Genomic DNA, 17972 nt, shown 5'->3' with positions numbered 1-17972 from the left:
GCGCGCCTTCATGGGTGAACCCTTACGACCACAGACTCCTTCCTTGAAGTCTGGGGATGCTTGGTCCACGTGGAACTCCTCGTGGAAACCGTGGAAGGACTGTGTGCTGGGTCCCGGCTGGAATGGGACGGACCGTCTGTACGATGGTAAAATACGTGTTTCAGCCAGAAGAGGGCAGCTGTGAGACCGTGAGCTCCAAGCTTCCACAGGCCCCATTTCCCCAAACCCCTAAGGGGCAGGGAGGCCTGTGGGTGTCTTTGTGACCACTCCTAGTGTACGGAGTTGGAGCACTTTTCAGATCGTGAGTAAATGAAAACCTTCTTTAAATCATCCCGTGTTAGGCACATGAGCACATCCAAAGATCCCAGGGCCTTGGGCTTTGTTTACACACGTCAGCGGGAGCTTGGCATAGATCTCAAAGGAAGGTGACTCTCATACCAAAGCGCTTTTATTGTTCAGATTTAGGCGTGTGCAAATGAAATAAACATTTTTAGAGTAAAATAATGGCATATAAAAGTTGCTTTTCTTGGTTTTCAGGTGTATTTATGCATTTTTTAGACTCCAACTCGTGGGTACCTTGCCAGCTATATTTACTAAGCAATATTTCTGGAAATGGGTTCACTCAGAGACTTCCCCTCCTCCTCTGTGCTGGCCCGGACCCGGGCCTTCCCTGCCTCATGAATTACAGTGGGAGTGTTGTGTCTGGAGAGTGACATTAAGCCTGATATCTGTAGATGGGTTTCAGAGAAGTCGAGAACCTTCTTAAATTGTATGCAGAATTTTGTGTATCTTCAGGTATGTGCGTTTTTCTAGGAAGAAGGGCTTTCATTAAATGTGACTCTGATAAAAAAAAAAAAAAAGCCAATTGAGGGAAATTATCTGATTTAGCCACATGGTTATGCCCTATGCAGGGGGGTGCCTGAGAGTCCAGAACAGAGGCGGGTCACTGGAAGGAATAGAAAATGTTGGGTGTAATAAATGGAAGGAAATAAATAATACTGTGCTGTGTCGCGGAGAGAAGGCCTTTGGCATAAAACGAGATACATACGCGTATGTTTGTACCCTGGTCGTCACGGATGAGCTGTGTTACGGTGTCATGGCGTAATGTAATGTGCTTAAGAGAAGCTCTGTGAGCCATGCAGGAAGGCCTGCGGAGGTGAGAACAGCCCGGTGTTTCCGAGGGGCTGGCTGGGGAGTGGAAGGAACTGGCTCTGAACGGACGCGCTGAAGCTACAACACAGTTTGCCTCTTGGTTGCAAAGAAGGCAATTCTTGCTGTAACACTGGAGTGAGGTTCCCAGTGCTGGTGTGGCTCGTGTTCAGATTCTCAAATAAACCTATTACACCACTTGGCGTTGTGTCCTTCTGTGTTTAATTTCTGTGCCCCACTTCGCTTGCCTGGAGCACAAAGTTAAGGCGTTATCTCTTTATTAACATTTAAGTCCGTCACCTTGAGCCTTCATCCCGTCTCCAAAATGTGCTTCTCAGCCCTGGCACTCCTTTATCCCTATGTGCCCCCCTCCTCCCTTGCTGAGGTGAGCTGGAGACCCAGAGGGTTGGAGTCCAGAGGGGAAGTCCCGCCTACATTTGGGGGAGACTGAGCAGGAGGCTGGGCCTGGGGCGGGGGGTGCCGGAGGCTGTGTTTCTGTAGCTGTTGCCGCCACACCGTGACTGCCGATGCCAGCGTTTGGAGAGAACTGCATTCTCTGTGTGCTTCACACTGAGATCACTTGATCCAGGAAATATCAGGAAAAGAAATTTTAAAAAGCTCAGTGTAAAACAAGATGGTAGAGGGGTAAGGTGAAACAACGTGAATCACGGAAAAGGTGCACGGGTTAAATTCTGCCATTTACAGACATTGTCGGGTTGAATTACAAGCTTCGCCACAAATACGTGTATAGGTCGATGACGAGAGACCATCCGAAATAACCCAAAAGGTTGAAAATAAAGGAGTGGGGAAACCTCGGCAAGTGCTCACGGAGAGTGAGCAAGTAAGTGGTAGCCTTGCCCATGAAAGCAGAATTAGCGAGGTAAACGGCATTGACTTAGGAACTTTGTCAAGAAGATCGCTGTGTGCTTTTATTTGGCCAACATAGCTTTGGAAGATAGGCAGTTTGTGTTTTTAGAAACGCAGTGAGATATCTGGTAATCCCTAACCACAGCACGTTCTTTTCACCCACATCTCCTTAATCTTCCAATCATCTAGACTAAGAAAGATCTGACTACTCAACTAGCTTCATTAACAAACGACATGTCAGTTGTCTCTGAACTGTGTGCCGACAGACCCACTTGGAACATTCATGATAATTGACCACGTTTTATGCTGGAGAGAAAATCTCACCAAATTCCAGGATGTGGAAAATCGCACAGGTCCCATTCTCTGACTATAACACAATAAATATTGAGCTTGCCGAGAAAGGGCCAAAAATCCTTCCCCCCTTGGAAATAAAACACAACAGGACGTCCTCCTCCCTCTCCAAGTTAGCAGCTAAGAAGGCAATACAAACAAGTACACGTCATTTGGAAATGGATAGCCATGATGGTGTCACATAACGCACCTTGTTGGATGGGACCAAGATGAGTTAAGGGTTTTATGGCCTTAGATTCATTTGTTAGGTAAATATTAAAAATAAACCAACCTGTCAAACTAATAAGGATTCTCACCTGTTGCTGTTCCTCTCAACCTGTTCCTGTATTGAGTCATTTCGAAAAATAAAGATAACACCTTTTTTAGTTATCTAATTCTTTAAAAATTTTTTTTTAATTTAATTTTAGAGAGCATGAGCGGGAAAGAGGCAGAGAGAGAGAGCGAGTGAGTCTCAAGCAGGCTCCACATTCTGCAACCCTGGGATCCTGGCCTGAGGCGAAATCAAGAGTCAGATGCTCAACTGACTGAGCCACCCAGGTGGTCCCGGTCATCCAGTTTTTGAAAATTTACACGGTTAATATACTATTAAGAGGTTATGGTTTCTTATTTAAGAAAGGATTTAGTAGTATTTAATCTTCGTTCCAGAAGAGCTTATATAGCACATAAATATCTATGCCCTTCACCGCTTGCCCAGAGTACGGAACTAAGTCGACATCTGGCATGAATGTTTCAATCAGTCATTTGAGCTTTGAAAGGGTGATACAACTCATCCAAGGTGGCATGGGTTCTACAGGTGGAACTTACCAAGTGTTAACATTTTTACATTTTTTCAAGACTATTCAGATTTTCTCCCTCATTTTTGAGGATTTCTAGTTTCCCATAAAAATCATCCTGTTTTTGGACATCTCCTTTTAGAGATGTAGGTAACTCTTAAGGTCTTGGCTCTCACTGTCGTTTTGATGAATAACCTTTTCTGATAACTCCTGTATTTTCTTTCTTTTTCTTTTTCTTTTTCTTTTTCTTTCTTTCTTTCTTTCTTTTCTTTTCTTTTCTTTTTCTTTCTCTTTTCTTTCTTTTCTTTTCTTTTTCTTTCTTTCTTTTCTTTCTTTTCTTTTCTTTCTTTCCCGTATCACACTTGCCCCAGTATGTTAGTTTTACTGTTATTCTCCCACCCTGCCCTCTAAGAAGTGGACATTGGATTTGGTGATCAATTCTGCTGGCTGTATTCTTATTTATTACTCTTCTAGTATCATCAATCACATCTTCTTCCTTTCCTTAGTTTAAACATTTAAAAAAAATGTTTATTTTTGAAAGAGAGAGATGGGACACAAGCAGGAGAAGGGCAGGGAGACACAGAATCCGAAGCAGGCTCCAGGCTCTGAGCTGTCAGCACAGAGCCCAATATGGGGCTTGAACTCATGAACCACGAGATCATGACCTGAGCCGAAGTTGGGTGCTTAGCTGACTGAGCCACCCAGGTGCCCCACGATTGATACCTTTAAACTTAATTTTCTGTATCACTCAAATCCTTTGTATTCTGTATTTACTTTTTTCAACTTGATCTAGCAGGTGTTTGAGGGAATTATTTTTCACTATCATTCTGGTTTGGTTAATTTCTCTGTGGTATTTCTAATTCTGTGCTGTTCGCTGTGTAACAAATGCCCACGATGTAGTTTTTAGTTGTACCCTTTATGGAGGTAAAATGCCAGTCTTTGTCTTGTTACGTTGGTGTTGCCTTGAGTTCTGCGTCAACGTAGTTCTTCACATATATACGTACGTGTATGGGCGTAGCCTGACTTTTTCTGGAAAAATGAGCAAATTCTGTACGTGTGCTGTGATGTGATTGATTTGCACTTAGCACACATCTTAGTGGCTGTTCGATATCAGCACATTCACATGTATACCTTCTAATGTTTTAATGGTTCCATCTGCTTTAATGGACATTTCCAACTGTCCTCTGTTCATGGAAACTTCTCCCATGTTTTCTCTCACTACTTCTATGATTTTTTTTTTTGAAATCTTTGATTTAAATTTTAAATCTTTGGTTTTTGTAAGGCAGGTGGTAAAGACTCAAGTGAACGTTTTCTCCAATGGCTGCTTATCCTATGACTATTTATTGAGTCTTGTCTGCACAGACTTGAAATGCCAACTGTATTATAAGCCAACTTCTCGTATATGTATTTGGGTCTATTTCTATTCCATTCAGTATTTTTAATTACTGTATCTTTATTATAGCTTTAATACTTGCAAGGCCAGGGACGCCTGGGTGGCTCAGTTGGTTGAGTGTCCAACTCTTGATTTCGGCTCAGGTCATGATCCCAGGGTTGTGGGATCAGACCCCATGTCAGGCCCTGTGCTGATCATGGAGCTTGCTTGAGATTCTCTCTTTCTCTCTCTCTCTCTCTTTCTGTCTCTGTGTCTCTCTTTTCTCTTTCTCTTTCTCTCTCCCTCTGCTCCCCTCCCCCTGCTCACTTTCTAAAGTAAATTAATCAAGTAAATAAAATTAAAAAAAATATTTATAAGGCCATTTCCCAGTTCATCACTCTTGTCTAGATTTTCCCCATCTCTTCTGGAATGTTTGATCAGCGACCTGGAAACCTATGTCATTTTGTGTTAGCCGTGTGCCTTGCAAACAACTTATAAGATCGTTTTCAGATTGGATGCTCATTTTTCTTTCAGTGAATACACAACGCGCGTTCTTTTTTTTTTTTTTTTCATTTGCAGTATGTGCTAACTTGCTGGTGAGTGATGCTATTGCCAGTTGAAAAGAAAACACAAAAAATATGGTCGGATTTTTATTGTTTGGCAAGTTCATTGCCCTTTCCTTTATAATTTAAGTAAACAAGGTTGAAACTCCATAGTCCTCATTGGATGGGAAATCCCATGATTTTGGAGTGCGAGATGGAATGCATACATTTCTTTTCTTCTTCTTTTTTTTTTTTTTTTTTTTATTGTGGTGCATGTATGGTTTCTTATGTTCACTGCTGGTGCCGCTCATTTGAGTTTTCCCAACTCTGCAGTTTGACTTTTATGGACTCCGCCGCCCTGTGTTTTATTTCTGAACCCCACAGGCTCATGCTGTGTGCATGTATCTATGTGTGCCAATCTGTTACAATAAATCTTTCTTTATATCTGTATATATCCTATTGGTTCTGTTTCTCTGGAGAACCCTGACTAATGCAGCCTCTAATGCGTTTGGGGCTTGGGCGAGAGTACAAGTAGAGACCCACGTCTGTTGAAGTGGAAACCCACACCCATAGTGAATCAAACTGCTAGCTTGATTTAGGAGCGTAAGAGTTATAAATCAAGCTAACAAAGCGTCCCCTAAAATAAATATGTTCTAGTCTCCTAGTGAAAGGCTGCCCAACTTCAGAGCACCGTGACTTCTCCAAATTCCATGTTGGTTGTGACGGCCCTGGAGGGTGGACTGGCCGTTCTCCACCCCCACCCCACCCTACCATTGCCCCTTTATTGGTCCTCAGGCTGGAGTGTCTATACCAGCAGCCGGCTCTTTAGAGGTAGTACTGGAAGAAGGGGCTCATGCAGGCCGTGAAGGCAGGGCCTGGGCTGTTTGGGAAGGAACCTCCAGGGCAGGGATGTTGGGAGCCTGAGGCAGGGCTCTGGGTTGGCTCACCCGGTGGCTCCCGCAGGGGTCTGAGTGGGGGCCCCTCTTGACCGGGGGCAGACTGACCATGTACCATCGAAGTTTTAGTTAGCAAAACTATTGGGCAAGACCAGCCCAACTGAAATTTCTGCCTCATGTGGATAAACAAAAATAAATGTATCCAACAGCCATTTTGAGGAAGGAAGGAAATGGAAACCATAGCCCGTGAACTCGTCCTTGATCACACGCCTTGGGCATTAGCGAGTCAGTATTTTCAGGGCTTTTTCTGGTTCCCCCAGTGTTTTGGCTTCACATTGGCCAAGTTGTTTGTCCTTCCCCATGGTGAGTGGCAGGCAGGAGGATGCGTGAATAGCTCTTTTCTGCGTAAGTGTTTCTGTCTCAGTGTAAGTGCTAATCAAGATCCTCAAGAGGTCCTTGGGCTGCGGGATGCCTGGGAGACATAGATTGTTGTCGACCTCACGTGCTCAATGCCGGAAATTCTTGAGAGGCCACTCAGGGACCACCGTGGTGACACGGCTTGTACTTCTCGGCAACATTTTAGCACCAGCCAGCGTCTCTTCTCTGCTCTTTTTCTCACGCTCTCAAAGAAAATGCACAGAATAGCTTACAAGTTCCCCTAAGTCCTCTGCTCCCTCTGATAATTGCTTCTGCATAGTGACACAATTTTAATATTCAGTTTTAATATGCAGACAATTCTAACATGGAGTAAAGCAGTGGCTTGAATAATCCCCACGAGTGTGGAATAACAAGATAGATATGTTGCTTTGGAATTAATTATATTTTATTTGCCTTCATGATTTAGTTTTGAAGAATATAATTAAATTAGCTCACATTCCTTGAGCAAAGAGGCAAGTTACATGGGTGTTTGGGAGAGGGCCAGTAATTTTGGGAAAACCCATCTGGGGTTCATTTTTTTTTTCCTTTGTAAAGAACAGTAATCTAGAAGTTGCTGATTCACTCGTGGAGAGTTGACTATTAATCATATACGAAAGCGTTTATGTTCTCTGTGTAGACCATAAAATAGCGAGAGATGTTTTTCTTTTGTAAAACAAAACAAAAACCCCAAGATGGATGGAAGAACAATTTACTTTGTTATTCAGTTTCTACTGGAAAGAGTGTTGCTGTCACCTTTATTAGAGTTGATACATTTAATAACAAAACTAAATATAACAGACCCCTCCCCACCAGGTACACTTTATTAGTGAGGCAGAGTTAAATGCCAGAGTTATTTTACATCAGTAAACAAGAGACACTGAACATCAAAAACCTGACAGTTCTATGTCACGTGGCCAAAGAGGCTGAAAATTAATTCTTGGTTATTTTGGGGCCAGCAGTGGTGTGGCCTGAGAGGAGCGCATTTGCCCCCTCTAGTGGTCAGTGGGGGTGGGCGGTGGGGGAGGGGCTCTCCCACAGCTTCCCTGCGATAATTCATCCCGGTCCCCAACCTCCTTACAACTTTCTAAACATTTTCCCCCTTATGAAGATTCGAAAACTGTTCACTTGCTCTCTGACTTGCTTTTAAAAGACATTTCTCTTTGCCTATAGAACATTTTTCGGACTCACCACAAATGCTGTGAAAGCCACCACTGTGGGCGTCCCAAGTTTTCACCTGTTCTCTCTCTACTTTATGCCTTTCGTACCTAATTTCAGTGTCGAATCTCATGCTCCAAATGCAGTTTACTTTGTCTCATGTTTTCAGATTCTTTGTTAGTTCTAAGTTCTATTAGCTACATCGAGGCTTTAATCGATCACTCATTTGAAAGATAAAAAAGATATAATTAGTTAATCGATTACTCATTCAAAAGATAGAATTAATTTTTTTTTGTAAGGGGTAGTATTATACCAAAAAAGCCTGATGTGGGGCGCCTGGGTGGCTCAGTCGGTTAAGCGTCTGACTCTTGATTTTGGCTCAGTTCTTGATCTCATGGTTTTGAGCACACATGGTTTTGAGCACCCCTTTTCTTGTTCCTGTTGGGGTCATCAAAGACCATTATCTGACCAAAGAGAGTTCTGCTAAGTACAAGAACGCTAGAAAGTCTGGGGCGCCTGGGTGGCTCAGTCGGTTAAGTGTCTGACTTCAGATCAGGTCATGATCTCGCGGTTCACGAGTTCCAGCCCCGCATGGGGCTCTGTGCTAACAGTTCAGAGCCTGGAGCCTGCTTCGGATTCTGTGTCTCCCTCTCTCTCTGCCCCTCCCCCACACATGCTCCGTCTCTCTCTGTCTCGGAAATAAATAAACATTAAGGAAAAAAAAAAAAAGAATGCTGGAAAGGAATGGCGGTTAGCAGCACAGGAGTACAGATCGTAGCCTACGGACCAGACATGCTTATGAGTGGCTGAAAAGTCCCTTCTGCTGCCTCCTTTTCTCCGCCTTGAGGCAACTGTAGGTGGAACTTATAAACGACCCTTATATTTTAGAATCTGAGGTCTCTGTCTTAACATACTTATTGAAATGGTCGTAGCAATTCAGAGGGAACAAGATACTCTACCTGTGTTTTACGCACAGGGTGCCAAAAAGAGCATTCAGTGAAATGCAGAGGTGAGGGGGCAAGGCTAACCCAAAACCCAGGTGTCCTCAAGTTACTAGATGATCCAGCAGTCCCACTTCCGAGTATGGGCCCGAAAGAATCGAAAGCAGGGACTCTAAGAGATATCGGATACCCTGTTCGTAGCATTAGCCAAAAGGTAGCCAAAAGGTGGAGACAACCCAAGCGTCCATCGATGGATGAACAGATAAGCAAAAATGTGGTCTGTCCACGTGGTGGAATATTACTCGGCCTTAAAAAAGGAGGGGACTTCTGGCACATTACAGCGTGAGTGACCCTTGAGGAGAGTATGCTGAGTGAAGTAAGCTGGTCACAGGAGGGCAAATACCGTATCATTTCACTTCCATTAGGGACCTAGAGTAGTCACACTCATAGATAAAAAAAAAAAAAAAAGTAGAGGGGTGATTGCCAGGGTCTGAGGGGACAGAATGGGGAGTTAGTATTTATAGGGACAGAGTTTCAGTTTGGGAAGAGAAAAAGTTCTGGAGACGGATGGTGGTGATGGCTGTACCTGTGGATGTACGTAATGCCACTGAACTGTGTGCTTTAAAACGGTTAAGATGGCAAATTTTATATTATATATATTTAACCACAATGAAAAAACAGTGACAAGAAAGAAAGGGGGCATCTTGGAAAATATTTAGGAAAACAAAAAGCGTCACAGTAGGCACCTCGCCTGGCTTTCATCCCAGCCCCCTATATACTAGCTGTGTGATTTTGAGCAAGTTGCTCGACCTCTCTGTGCCTCGGATTCCTCATCTGTAAAATGGGAATGATCTTGTACTTACTGATTATGGTTATTGTAAAGCTGAAAGGAGATGATGCAGGGTGGCGCTTCGTAGAGGACCTTGCACAGAGAGAGCACAGAATAAATTCTGGCCATCATTACGGAGAGGGTAGCCTGCCAAGGACTTGCTTCTAGTAAGTAGCAAGCACTTCCTGCGCGAAGCACGCCAGCCTGTCTCCAGGGCCAGCCTCCCCCACCGTTAAGCACACAGGTCACACATCGTGTGATTGGCTTAACCCGCTGGAATCCTGAGTGCTGCATCTTTGGGAGGAAATCACTGCCTATCGAGACGGCCAGAAAGTTCAGCTAAGACATTTAAAGGTGTCAGCACATTGTCAATATTTGACTTCCTGTCGGTGCAGTGGAAAGATGGGTCTATGTGATTTGCAAATAAAATTTTTAAAAATTTTTTTTTTCGACGTTTATTTATTTTTGGGACAGAGAGAGACAGAGCATGAACGGGGGAGGGGCAGAGAGAGAGGGAGACACAGAATCGGAAACAGGCTCCAGGCTCTGAGCCATCAGCCCAGAGCCCGACGCGGGGCTCAAACTCACGGACCGCGAGATCGTGACCTGGCTGAAGCCGGACGCTTAACCGACTGCGCCACCCAGGCGCCCCATAAAATTTTTTAAAGTAACATGGAAAGAAGACCAGCACCAGATGTCCTGAATCCGAAACCACCGCCTCACGAGTTAGAGAGTTGCATCCTTCCTCGTGACGACCAGCCAAGCCACCAGTCATGTCACGTAGGGGAACTTGCATTTTCACCGAGTGTCTACCTAAGTGAAAGCCAGCTTGTTAGGGGCTGAAAATAGAATAGAATCAGACACGCCGCTCGCTCTGTAGATTCTACCTGGTGGGAGAAAGACTTCCAAACATACAGTTACAGCTCAGTGTGGTAAGAACATCTACAACGTGTGATCAGGGGTAGTGCTGCCCAGGGCCGCGAGGCCAGGCCGAGCTGCTTAGAGGAGGGCTTTAGGGGATGCCGAGGAGTCCTCCAGGGCACAGCCTCACAGGTACAGCGAGAAGGCACGCCCCCCCAGCAGAGGATGCGATGTATGCCAGTGGTTCTGGAAATTCAGCCTGGCTTCAGAAGCACCCAGAAGGGTCGTGAGCACACACATCACGGATCCCAACCCCGCATTTCTGATGCAGTGAGCGCGGGGTGGGGCCCGAGAATCTTTGTCTCTGGCAAGTTCCCAGGGGATGCTGACGCTGATGCTGTTGCCCTAGGGACCGCGCTTTGAGAACTGCTGATTTACATGAAGGCCTCAAGTCGCACGCAGCGTGTGTTTGGGGAACCGTAGGTAACTCAGCATTTCTGGAATTTGAAGTGTCTGAGTGATGCAGTTAGAGAGTTAGGGAGGGGACTAAGTGCACAGAGCTGAGGGCAAGGGAAACAGCACACTCTTGTGTATTTCAACAGCAGCAGGCCCTGTAACACGGCCTGCAACCATTTTACAGATGAGGCAAGTGTGGGGCGCAGGCTAACCGATTGGAGACAGAGATGCAGGAGGCAGGGGACCCCAGACTTTGTGCCTGACACGATACGGGGGAGCAACATCTTTTTAAAGCTGGAGACAGATCCCAGGGGATGCCAATGATCAACACAGGAAGCTCGGGAGAGGCAGGACGGAAATGTTCCGTCTGGATTACGGGAACAGATCAATTCCCTGTTTCCCCCAGTTAAGACTCATTTCTTGGGGCACCTGGGTGGCTCAGTCGGATAAGCGTCCGACTTCGGCTCAGGTCATGATCTCGCGGGTCTGTGGGTTCGAGCCCCGCGTCGGGCTCTGTGCTGACTGCTCGGAGCCTGGAGTCTGCTTCTGCTTCTGTGTCTCCCTCTCTCTCTCTCTGCCCCTCCCCTGATAATACTCTGTCTCTCTCTCAAAATTAAATGAACATTAAAAAAAAAAAATTAAAAAGACTCCTTTCTCCCCCTCTCCACTAAAATTGGCCACTTCTGTTGGCCATGACGTAATGCCGGCTGTGGTCACCAGGGGGCACTTTTTTACTTTGAATAATTTAAATTTGTCAGGCTCTGCAGAGGTCAAAATACAATGTTCTTCCAGAAAATACATCTTTTAAGATTTGCCCTCATTGTTTTCCATTCTATTGAGTTTAATGGTGACATCTGTTCAATTGTTCAATGAGTATCTACTGAATACCCACCATGTCTAATCTGTGGGTGGCAAAGAAACGAAATGTTTTCCTGGCCTGTGACTCCCATGACCTAGTTAGTAGGGAAGGTAAGGTGACCACAACACATCTTGCTTGAAGTCAGAGGAACGGTGTAGACACCCAAGAGGGTGTGAACTGGCAGTGGGACCTTCCAGAACGACGATGACGTCCAAAGCAAAGGTGAAGAGGCCGGAAGGTACTGGAACATAGGATTTGTTTAGGGAGGCTGGAGGAATGCAGTGGCCCGGAACCAGGAAGCTTGGAACACAGTCATGGGGGAGTTACTGGTGGAGGAAAACTGGAGATGGGGAGAGGGGTCTGGTCCAGCTGGAGGTGCCTGGGTCTGTACTGAGGTGACATTGGAATAACAACTAAGAATTGCTTCTGAATCCCATGGAGTAAACAAGACCACCTGGGAGAGTCGGGAAAGAAGGCATATTCTGGAATGCTCTCAGAACACCTTGTTTTGAATAATGGTTTTTAAAGTCGTTCTGTTAGTACTCCTTTACTCAGATATTTTCCTGTAGGGTCAGTGGTGAGATGTTTTGCGTGTTAAAGAATAAATTATTCGGAGGGCCTGGCTGGCTCTGTCGGTGGAGCACGCGACTTGATCAGGGTCGTGAGTTCGAGCCCCGCGTTCGGCATTGAGGCTACTTAAAAAAATAATAAGGAAAAAAAAAGGAATAAATTGTTCTGATGCTTGTTAAAATGGCAAGACTTTACTCAGGACTGTCTTGATAGGTGTCTGGACTATCTGGGGAGGGGGGTGTGGGGGGAAGCGGTGACCAATCAGGCGACTAGGAATACAGCCAAGACAGCCGAGGATTTACCATCCACAGTGAGGAGGGTCGGGGGACAGAAAACTCCTGAGGGAATATCGAGGGGAAGGATTGTTGCTAAACCGACTTCACGGGGCTTGCTGAAGGCAGGACAAGGTGATTGGGCATCGGGGATGGTGGGGTCCCCCGTAAGCTGACTAACAGATTGTTGTTGGAGCTGGCCTGGTGGAGAAGAGGGCTCCCGGGGGCCCCACGCAGGTTTGGGAGAGGAGATCTTTTGTAAATTCGAATTTCAGTGCGTGAAGTGGGCCGTATTTAGGCTAGTTAAATGGGAGCAGGATTGTGGCGAAATGGCTAAATGAAGCCTTAGGTATTTTTATACAAATAATGAAGCTTTGTTGAAATTAAACTTTTTTTTTTTTCAACGTTTATTTATTTTTGGGACAGAGAGAGACAGAGCATGAACGGGGGAGGGGCAGAGAGAGAGGGAGACACAGAATCGGAAACAGGCTCCAGGCTCTGAGCCATCAGCCCAGAGCCCGACGCGGGGCTCGAACCCACGGACCGCAAGATCGTGACCTGGCTGAAGTCGGACGCTTAACCGACTGTGCCACCCAGGCGCCCCAGCTTTGTTGAAATTATAAGCCAGTGGGAAAAGTTTGTTTGATTGACAATAGGTAAAGCAGCAGATAAATGACTTAAGGGTCCTTTTGTTTTTACCTTTGCTGAAAGAGATGGTGTTAGTGGGTCAAGATAGATTTCTAACATAAAATGAAAATATGAAGTGCTTTTGGTTCATTGAAATAAGGTGATGTCTTTGGTCACGACCAGGTTCCCAGTTAATAGGCTGATTGCACACACACGCGCGCGCGCACACACACGCGCACACACCGATTTACATAAACATTGAGCCTTCAACTTGTATTAAAAAAAATTTTTTTTAATGTTTATTTATTTTCGGGAGAGAGAGAGTGTGAGCAGGGGAGGAGCAGAGAGAGAAAGGGAGACACAGAATCCGAAACAGGCTCCAGGCTCTGAGCTGTCAGCACAGAGCCTGAGGTGGGGCTTGAACCCACAATCTGAGATCAAGACCTGAGCTGAAGTCAGACGCTTAACCAACTGAGCCATTCAGGCGCCCCCAGCTTGTATTTTCATAAATTGATGTTTATACCTTTATAATTTATATTTTAGTTTTTATAACGTTGATGTTTTTATTAATTTATATTTTTCTTCTTTTCTCATTCCTCCTTAAACTCCCCTTTCATTGCCAAGAGGCAGTTAAGCGCATGGGCTCTGGATTCGACTCCAGAATCCTCTCCTCCTAATGCAGAGGCTTCAGTTTGTCTCATTGTAGAAACAGGCTCATCAGATGCCCAGCACCCGCTCAGTCAACCATCCCTACCTCTGGCTGACCCTGCCTTTGGTGTGAGACAGAATTCCAGCCTCCGCTTTGTGAATTGAAAGGGAACTCATCTTTCCAACTTGTCCACGAAGTTCTGGTGTGTCCCTAAACTTCTTGTATTATGTGGTTAAGGATGAGGGGCGCCTGGGTGGCTCAGTTGGTTAAGTGACAAACTCTCGATTTCGGCTCAGGTCATGACGTCGTGGTTTGCGAGTCCTAGCTCTGCGTCGGGCTCTGGGCTGATCAAAAAGCCGGGAGCCTGCTTGGGATTCTTTACTCTCCCTCTCTCTCTCTGCCCATCCCACGTGCTGCGCGCGCTCTCTCTCTCAAAACAAGTAAAATAAACTTTAAAAAGGTATTAAAACAGAAGAATGGCTTAGCAGTGCTTACTTGATCAAGAAAATTCACAAGACCCTGTTCATGGTTGTCTACTATGGGATTGTCCAACCTTGAACATCCATTTCTCCCTTATGTACAAACCCACGGATGTTAAAAACAGGACGAGGAAACAAGTTGCGTGTTCAACGCCACACTTCCAGAGGTGGAATTAACTCAGAAAGTGGCTGGACGACTCGGCCCCGGAGCCCACGGTCACAAGTGATCAGCTCTGGTTCTCGTCTCTGCACGGCGACTCAGCGGCCCCTTGATTTGGCACTGGGCGCTCTGCGGTAGGATGCAGCGCCCTTAACCTCTGTCTGCAAAACATCGTCACCCACAGGGCAGTTTCCCCAGGGTTGAAAAGGGAAGATGAACTCCAAGAATCAGATTTTGTTTGCTCCCGGTGGGGCAGGGAAGTTTAGGGTCATTTCACCTGGGAGGGTTCTTTTTTTTTTTTTTTTTTTTTTTAAGGAGTAAGTGTAGGATCTGTCTGGAGTCAGGTCAAATTGTGGCCAGGTTCTTCAACGTTTATTTATTTTTGGGACAGAGAGAGACAGAGCATGAATGGGGGAGGTGCAGAGAGAGAGGGAGACACAGAATCGGAAACAGGCTCCGAGCCATCAGCCCAGAGCCCGACGCGGGGCTCGAACTCACGGACCGCGAGATCGTGACCTGGCTGAAGTCGGACGCTTAACCGACTGTGCCACCCAGGCGCCCCACGGGAGGGTTCTTTTGATTCAGCCAATGGTTTTGGCTGAGAGTTGCAGGCATGGTCCTTCAAAAAGTAATAGAGGGGCGCCCGGGTGGCTCGGTCGGTTAAGCGTCCGACTTCGGCTCAGGTCATGATCTCATGGTTTGTGGGTTCGAGCCCTGCGTCAGGTTCTGTGCTCACAGCTCAGAGCCTGGGGCCTGCTTCGGATTCTGTGTCTCCCTCTCTCTCTGCCCTTCCCCTGCTTGTGCTCTGTCTCTCAAAAATGGACAAACTTAAAAAAAAAAAGTAATAGAGACTTCTTTTTTAGGACTGGTTTTTCCCTACTAGCTGTATCCGACATAATTTATATCATGATCGTAGATAACTACGCATGACGTATTGATACCTTTTTACTGATATAGTTCTTTATCAACACGTTTAGCCGTAATCAATTCAGGTGCAAGAGTTGCTGGCTGAAGTCTTGAGGGGGCAACGTACCCGGATGTGACCAAATGTGGGGTTTGCAAGGTGGAAGCAAGCAGCAGATTCAGCCTGGCTCCCCGCCCGTGACTCTCTGGTGGTCAGTGAAAAGGCGAAATGCGTAGGAACGGGCTGCTGTCGAACGGGAGGCGTGTTCCTCTCAGAGACCCACGCAGCAGGGGCATGACGTCCACGCTCACCGCAGAGTGTCACGCATACACCGTGGGGGCCCCTCCTGGTGGCCACACTCACTGTCCACGATGCTGCGGCCGTCCACTCTCCTTGCTTCCATATCGGGTCTCCGTTCGTAACTCTGTGACTTTTGACCGTGCTCCTGTCTGCATCTTTGATCTCTCCTTACATTGGACTTTGGTGAAAGAGCTTCTGCACAGGCAGCCGTCTTCTTAAAACTTTTCGTCGTTGGATGAAGTCAGCAAATGTTTAAAGACGTAGGCCGTTATTTGTTTTTACGTTTTTGTTTTAATTCCAGGGAGTTAACCTACGGTTAACCTAAAATAGTAGTTTCCGGCGTACAGCATAGTGATTCACCCCATTCCGTACGTCACCCTGGGCTCATCACGACAAGTGCCCTCCTTAATCCCCATCACCTAGTTCTCCCATCCCCACCCACCTCTCCTCTGGGGAACCTCGTGTGTTCTCTGTAGTTAGGAGTCTGTTTCTTGGTTCCTCTTTCTCTGTTTTTCCTTTGTTTGTTCCGTTTCTTAAATTCCACACAGGAGTGAAATCATATTGTACGTGTCTTTTGCAGACTGCCTTATTCCTTATCCACTTAGCATAATACTCTCTAGCTCCACCCATGTCATTGGAAATGGCAGGATGTCATTCCTTTTTATGGCTAAATAATATTCCACTGTGTATATATACCACCTGTTCTTTACCCATCCGTCTATCAGCGGACACTTTGGCTGCTTCCATGATTTGGCTGTCGTTGTTAATGCTGCTATAAACATCAGGGTGCATGAGTGAGTGTTGTTGAATTTTGGGGGGGTAAATACCCAGTAGCGCGATTACTGGATCATAGGGTGGTTGACATCGACAAGTCTTGAACAGACTTCGATGTATAGTATTAAAAGTCAAAATAGATGACACATACGGTAAATTTCATGCTGTAGAAACTCTACCCTTGATTTAAATTTTTTTTAACGTTTATTTATTATTGAGAGGCAGACACAGAGTGTGAGCAGGGGAGGGGTAGAGAGAGGGGGAGACACAGAATCCGAGGCAGGCTCCAGGCTCTGAGCCGTCAGCACAGAGCCCGACGTGGGTCTGGAACTCCCGAACTGTGAGATCGTGACCCGAGCCGAAGTCGGTTACTTAACCGACTGAGCCACCCAGGAGCCCCTCTAACCTTGATTTAAAAGAAGGGGTGACAAGAAAGTGCTCAGAAGCTCACACGGTTTCAACAACAGTCATCAACTGCCCATCACGGTCAACGCTGCGGAATTCACGGCCAGCATCACCGGCTGCTTGCCTTCGTGGGCACATGAAAACCACGTCCAGCTAAAAGGCGGGAAGCTCTCCCGGGCAGCCGTTCAAAGGACTGATATGTGTCACCTCTGGGCTAGAAGCGGCATGTCTCCTACCTGTGCCGTTTATTCTCCAGGCCGTGGCTACAGGGGCCCGGCTGCCTGAAAACGCACGCACCATCCCTGCCTCAACGCCCTTGGCATGACTGCATAAAAAGGCCCTTGAAGGTCAGGACTTCATTCACCTCCGAGTTTGTAGCCAGCCTCCCAGTGATCCGGATGGTAGCCCAGATGCCTCGTTCCGAGCTCGGCCCAGGCTCCCCTCTGACCAGTGGTGTTGCGATCCCACAGGCCTGACGGCCAGCCCACAGGCTTTATTCCCCAGCGTGTGCTTTTGCATAGTGAAACACAGACCAAAGATCGCAACAAGACAGAGATGGGGGTCCCTCTGGTGTTACCTGAGGCTGGGGTCCTCCGCCTAGCACCGTTCACATTTGGGGGTGCACCGTGCTTTGTTCTGAGCTGCCCTGGGCACTGGAGGGTGGTCAGCAGTGTCCCTGGGCTCAACCCCTCGATGCCAGGATCGGCCACCACACAACAGTTGTGACGACCCAAAGCGTCTCTAGATATCGCCCGGTGTGCCCTGAGGCAAAAGGGCCCTTGGGAAGCGCGGCTCTAAGCCACGATTAGGACTCACTCCTGAAGTAGGAGAGTGACGGGTGGCACTGTGTGCGTGGCTCTTGGAAGAGCTTCTGCCGTGGCCCTTTAAACAAGTCCTGATTCCTCTGCGTCTTTGCTGCCCGCTCTCATCAGGGGACAAGCGAGGCTGGTCAGATAGGTCACTGGGTTGCTGCGGGCGACGCCAGCCCTGCCCCAGGAACAAAGGACCCGGACTTCCTGAAGCACAGCAACAGAAAAGGGAACCGCTCTCCCGTGTTCCCTGACTCATACTTTTTAATTTTATTTTTTTATCTTTAGTTTTGAGAGAGAGACAGAGTGTGAGCAGGGGAGGAGCAGAGAGAGAGGGAGACACAGAATCCGAAGCGGGCTCCAGGCCCCGAGCCGTCAGCACAGAGCCCGACGCAGGTCTTCAACTCACGAACCGTGAGATCGTGACCTGAGCCAAAGTCGGATGCTCAACCGACTGAGCCACCCAGGAGCCCCATACTGACTCGTACTTTTATCGTATACACCCCAGCCCCCAGCGAAACTTAAATGTGAGGAGAAGAGCAGAACTAATCCCAC

Source organism: Leopardus geoffroyi, chromosome D3, assembly GCF_018350155.1.
Source record: "Leopardus geoffroyi isolate Oge1 chromosome D3, O.geoffroyi_Oge1_pat1.0, whole genome shotgun sequence".
Taxonomy (NCBI): Eukaryota; Metazoa; Chordata; class Mammalia; order Carnivora; family Felidae; genus Leopardus; species Leopardus geoffroyi.
This window is presented reverse-complemented; position numbering follows the sequence as displayed.